The 6,172-nt window shown below is 48.7% G+C and overlaps 1 long non-coding RNA gene across 1 annotated transcript; it reads right to left on the bottom strand.

The window, feature by feature from the left end:
* Window positions 1-4,610: 4,610 nt before the first annotated feature.
* On the bottom strand, window positions 4,611-5,886 carry LOC119089753 (uncharacterized). Its single transcript, XR_005093193.1, has 2 exons — window positions 5,811-5,886; window positions 4,611-5,277 (listed from the first exon to the last, which is right to left on the bottom strand). It is a non-coding gene; the product is annotated as an uncharacterized LOC119089753 (long non-coding RNA).
* Window positions 5,887-6,172: the final 286 nt, after the last annotated feature.

The raw sequence follows: 6,172 nt of genomic DNA on the forward strand, positions 1-6,172 counted from the left end.
TTAAACAGTTCTTTCAGCTGCTTCACGTACATGTTCGCCCGCCTATATGCGAGTCTTGTTACTAATGAACCACTTTTGGACTCTTCGTGTCGCGGTCCATGCTAGCGTCTGAGCTATTTACAAATAAAAGCTATTTACAAATTTCAAACAAAAGCTATTTACCTGGTCACCAAAGTTCGGGATTACATACAGTAATATCGGGGTAAACAACTACTGCTATGCCTAAATTATAGATCTTCAACCTCACGAGCAGAGACGAATGGAGACGGGGGGGGGGGGGGGGTCGGAGGCTGCGCTGTTCTCGTGATTTTTGCATCGGAAAACAGTAATGGAGGCGCCCCGTGCCCCTTCCCCCCCCCCCCCCCCCCCCGGGCAGCCGATGCACTGAGATGGGACTATGAAACGGGGCCATCCAAACAAATCCGTGGTTATGGCCAGAAGCGGTATGCGACAACGAAAGAGAGGGCATTTCCGGGTGCAACACGTTTTGTTGTTGAGAAATAACACTGGTGACTTGTAATAGGGTCTGATTATTGCGCCTGTTAGGTACGTGCAAATGACTGCGTTTCGTTGTGTCGCAGATCTAAGCTCCAGCTGTCGTGGACATGGTAGGGCATGCGGACGACGTGGAGGCCGCCTACCAGCAAACAGCCGCGAGGCGTCCAGTGCCCGCCCTGAACGAATTTGGCGAGGACGACGGGGTCAACGAGTCGGGCGAAGACAAGCTCTATGGCGGTGACGGCGAGAGGACCGAAAATGGCCTCCGCCGCGGTGACGGGATGGACGAGGTCAACATCGAGCACAGGGCGCTGACCATCGTCGACTGCGACGTCGACTGCGCCGCAACGTCGACTGCGTCGTTTGGAAAACAGCAGGCACGCAGAAATGCTGTGGTCGGTCTTGTCTATTATCGTGCGGCGTGGCACCAAGTTTGTTTTGTTATGTGACCTCGGTGCGTGCTATTATGTCGCAGGTCGGAGAAATTCGAAGTGGTGTGAGAGCATGGGCAAGAGTGAGCATCAAGGCGGTTTTTTGGCAGCAAGATGCCATCCTGTGAGGTAGCCTCTTGCAAAGATGTTAAACGGCGCAATGAGGGCACTCAAGTTTTTTACATTTCTAAATAACGATCCAACTGTCATGAAAACATGAGCGCACCGTTGCTCGTGGACTAGCTGTAAATGTGGAGAATGCGATAATCTGATCTAGCCATTTTCAGGATCATGACTGATCCTGGCCCTCTGGTTAAGACCAGTCCCAAACCCAATGTTAAATGCCTTCGACCAAGTGCAGTTCCTTCCATGCAACTGGACATCGCCGGCACGCCGAAGTGAGTATGTCTGTGCTTGAGAAGGAAAATTACCGTCTGTTTTATGCAGAGATCTTTCAACCCGATTTACAGTTTAACGCATGCGCAATCTATGCCCATCTGGGCAGTTTGCAGACTACAATATGAGATTCAAACGACATTTTCCAACCATAATCTTGTTTACAAAGTGGGACCTGACTACCATACAAGTGGTACAGCCATCTATGCCACACTGGCGAAGGGAGTGCGTGTCAGGGGTGGAGCCAGGGTTAGCGACGGGGGAGGGTAAATTTGCACGAGCGAGTCCCAGCCCCATTGACAACACATCTATGCACTGTGAACTGACTAATAGACACCCCAACCGCTAGTAAATACAGTACCTAGCGCATCAATGAGCTACCAGTATTTGTTTGCCCTGGTGCCTTGAACATTTCTTTCAGCTGCGTGCCGTGCATGTTCGTCCGCCTATATGCGAGCCCTATTGCCAATGAGCCACTTTTGGACTCTGCATGTCACTGTCCATGCTAGTGTTTGATATTTCAAACAAAAGGTATTTGCCTGGGCACCAAAGTTCGGGATTACATACAGTAATATCATGGTAAAAAATGCTGATATGCCTAAACCTTAGACCTTGAACCTCACGTGCAGAGGCGAATGGAGGGGGGAGGGCTGGGAGGGCCTCGCTGTTCTCGTGTATTTTTGCGTCGGAGAACAGTAATGGCGGCGCCACCCCCCTGGGGCAACCGATGCACTGAAATGGGACCATGAAGCGGGGCCATCCAGACAAAGCCGTGGCTATGGCCAGGGGCGGTAGATATGAGAATGATGCATGCAGTGCAGCACTCGTCGGCCATTGACCGTCCCTCTTACCCACTCGGATTATGTCACGCTGGACCACCAAAAAGCATTTGTGTATGAAAACAAGCGCGAGATAACCCAAAAAAGGGCATGCCCGGGTCCAACACGTTTTGCTGTCGCAAAAAGAAACAGCACTGACGACTTGTAATACGGTCTGATTAAACCTGAAAACCTGAAGCACAACATTAATATCGAGCCTGTTGGGCAGATACAGATTGAGCCAAATCACGAGACAGCTAACGGAACTACTCAGCAGTGAAATCTCTAGACAGCATCCTATGTACGCACGTATCATCTTGCGAATGCTTTTTGTATACTGATGCCAACTGTGTAACAACAATATCAAAACTAACAACTGTCAATGCCTATGGAAGGCAAGGCTGAAAGCTGAACTAAAGTGGAAGCTTCCTCCTCAGCGACTAGGCCGCGTGCTGGTTTAACTTTGAGTGATGTGATTTGTAACTTCATGCAAGTTGTATGCATTCATTCTTAACACGCGGTCGGGTGGGGTGTCAAATTGACCCCCTCCCGCAAGGTTTTTTTCGGAATGGTTTCCCAACGGCGCGGCGTTGCCGCGACAAATTTTGCGTAACTGTAGACAGCTGAATAGCAAATCGCCTGACATTGACCTATGGCAGGTGAAAGTCAGGCCATGGTTTCAGCTTGGGCAATTTCTAAGAAGTCGCTCAATGTGATCCAGCAACGGAGTGTTAGACGAAGCCATACATCTCTGAAATATTGTCCTGAAATATATGCCACACAACACTTGAATCAACAAATGACATTGACCTAAGGTTTGATATGAATGTCAGACCAAGGTCAAAACCAACATATGTTACTACTCTGGGGCTTGCTGTATTGGGTAGTTTCTGGTGCTCATTTCAAATTTATTGACAACAGGAACCGCATTACGCACGTTCCCTAGATTTCTTTAAGGTCAGGATTAGTCACTGACCTAGAATGACTCAAGTCAACGTTTTGTTTTTAGTAACATCCTGCCTAGCGTAATCTTTGTCGCTTATCCAAATGCAAAACTCAAAGCAGTCTTGTATAACTGTGGTCACTATGACCTCTAAAAGGTCAAACAAGGTCACTGACCTTAGATGAGCACGTGACCTCTTGATTAGAACAGTTATCTAGGGTTTAGGGGTTCTTTGGAGACCAACCTGGAAGTTGAACTTGTTTAACCTTATTTGACTCGAAGGTCATGATTGAGAAGTTCTTAGTCTTGAACGAAGACAGTTCACGCACAGGTCAGCAGACCCTGTGAATTTAGCGTCTCTAGCTCTCTTAGTTCCTAAGATGTCAGGGGGTAGGTGGTCAAATTGACCCCTTACCTCCACCAAGCGAAGGGTATCCAACCGGCCACCCGGGCGAGTGTCAACTGTTTTGTTCCCACCGCTCACGCAGCTGCCTCCCAGCTTCTTTTCTTGTGTTAATAATTTCTCAAAATAACGCGAATGGAGCAAACCATTCCTTAAAGACGCGCATGCGGCAGCATTGGGTTGTCCTTCTCGAAGCATTGACGCAATGTTTGGGCAATGTCTTACACCTTCCCCCCCCCCCCCCCTGTATCTATGCCCATCCATCTTCCAAAATGTTTGGAACATTCTGGCAAATTATGCTCCAAAACGATGATGCAAGGTTCGAGCTTTGGCGCTTACGTAAGCGGTGCCATTAACTTCGGCGTGTATGATTTGTGAGTCATTTTCAGTATCGCAGCCTGGCATAGGCTTCCAGGTTATGAAATAATTTGACAAAAAACCGTACTTCCTGACAATCTAGCGATGCAATTGACTATCACGAGACTTGCAATATTGTCTTCAGCATGGCTGATGATCTCGCTGTCTTGGAATGCACGTCAGGCATGACATGTGTCGCGGCTCACCAAATGATCTCAGCGTTGTTTTCCTGTTTGCTCGGCATCTCGAACTCCAAGGCTAACAGACCGATCTGCACGAAATTTTCACCACTGAATTCAGCATGGATATGCCCCCCCCCCCCCTCTCCTTAATACCTTATGAGAAGATCTCTCCAGTACGTCGTGGAATCACACCAAAATCGCGGTAGCCTTTTAGGCATTGCATGTGCGTGTTTTGGCACTAGGATACTGTCTAATTGTCCCTAAAATACTCTGCAGGTTGTTCGAAGGTGGAGGCTGAGGCGGAGTGCGGAGACGGCGCCGGACTCGCGAGCTCGCATCGCAATGGGCCCAGAGCGGAATACGAGTCAAAAGATTGTGACAGTAATGCTGCTACATTTACGGAGCCCTACACCAAAATATGCCAGTATAGCACGAACAAACTACGAGTCATGGTGCTCCGAACTAACCGATTCTGGTAAAAGTGTACCTTTGAAATTGCCTGGTGGCATCAATTATTGACTTAGCGACATACTAATTGAAACAAGTCGCGGGATCACGTTGAGACAAGTTCATCAATAGTTCATTTCAACGAAGCTCTATTATTCTGGATTTGGAAAAAAACAGGATACCATCGACACCATTTCCAACGAGTCCACGTTATGAACAAGAGTAAAATCTACGCGAGTGTTAGACATGGTCTATTACTTTCTTTAATCGTGCTAAAGTTCTGCTACATCACGGAACCTCTTGCACATATATATTTGTGCTCGTATGTAACAACTTGCCGTTTGTGCCGAGCCGTTCCAGTAAGTCGAAAGACGAATACAATCTATCCGACGCTCAATACGAGAGCAGATGCTTGACAAACAGTCATTGGATGGTATCAACCGTTCACTTGGCATGTAGCTACAGGGCAGAGCAAAGAAACGCATCGGAAGCACAAAAAAGTTTTATGTGTATTGCGAGGCACATCCAACTTGCTAATGACCGAATGGATGCATCGCCAACGTTGCCAATTAATCAGTAGATCTAAGCTACACGCCGCGGTCGTCTTCATCATCCTGCAGTGGTTAAGTGTTCAGTTTGGTCCGTCAGTCCGTTCAGATCAGATCGGTATATTTCGGAGAACAGTGGTGATGCTACTTCCCCCTACACCACCACCAGTGGCAGCTTCCACCACCGCCGCCGCCGCCGCCGCCACCGCCTCCATGTCGGCCACCACCACCGCCACCGCCTCCTCCTCCTCCAGCTGTTGACAAGAGAGTGATGTTAAGGATCAGAAGCTGTCCTTGGCTGGCATTATCATGTCACAGATTGCGAATGCTACTAACGCTAGCATTGTCCAGGCCTGTTTGTTCAACTTATCGCACAGGTGATACCAAAGTGAAGGATCACCTTGTATGCACCAAGACACTCATCCAACACCGTGATTACTGCCCTTAATGCCACGGCACTTACGTCCAGTAATCAAAATATTTGAAGACAAATCTGACAATGACTGCACAGCACGAATCCGAAGACCGTATTCAAATATATATGCATGATTCGACAACTCTGGCCACTCTGATAAAATTGAGCAGCCTTTGGGTGTGACAGTGGATTTCAAGGCCTTTCGATTTTATGCCTATGCCCTGCTAACAGTATCTTAAACACTCGATTCTTTTCCCGAGCAGTCTTCAATAGAGTGCTGCAAACGGAACCGGAACGGTGTCTCTTTGAGGTGGAGTTCAAACAAGTCTCTGCGGCGGCAGCCTCGCACGGCCGCAGTGCAGTGGTACTCACGAGCTGCCGTGGCGACCGCCAGCAGCGTCGCCAGCAGAGCGAGCAGGAAGGTGGAGCTGAACCACTTCATGGTGGGTCTGATGCGGTCCGCTCACCGGGTTCACCTCTTATATCCAACTTAAGCGCGATCAGTCATCTCCGAGGCGTTCTGCCACGGGCGGAGCCACTGTCGCCGCAGCACGAGAAATCCTGGTATTTTTGGAGTCAAGAGGAGTTCGGCGAATCCGGGAGGGCGATTACGGGCCTTTTCTTCCGATAGAGGGTGATTGTACATATTAAGAAAGATAGGTTGGCAGTGGCCGCAGATTATTCGCACGTTCAGCTTTAGTTATACAAGCTTTGTGGCGTCCATAACAGGGGGC

Source organism: Pollicipes pollicipes, unplaced genomic scaffold, assembly GCF_011947565.3.
Source record: "Pollicipes pollicipes isolate AB1234 unplaced genomic scaffold, Ppol_2.1 Scaffold_3087;HRSCAF=3621_pilon_pilon_pilon, whole genome shotgun sequence".
Lineage (NCBI taxonomy): Eukaryota > Metazoa > Arthropoda > Thecostraca > Pollicipedomorpha > Pollicipedidae > Pollicipes > Pollicipes pollicipes.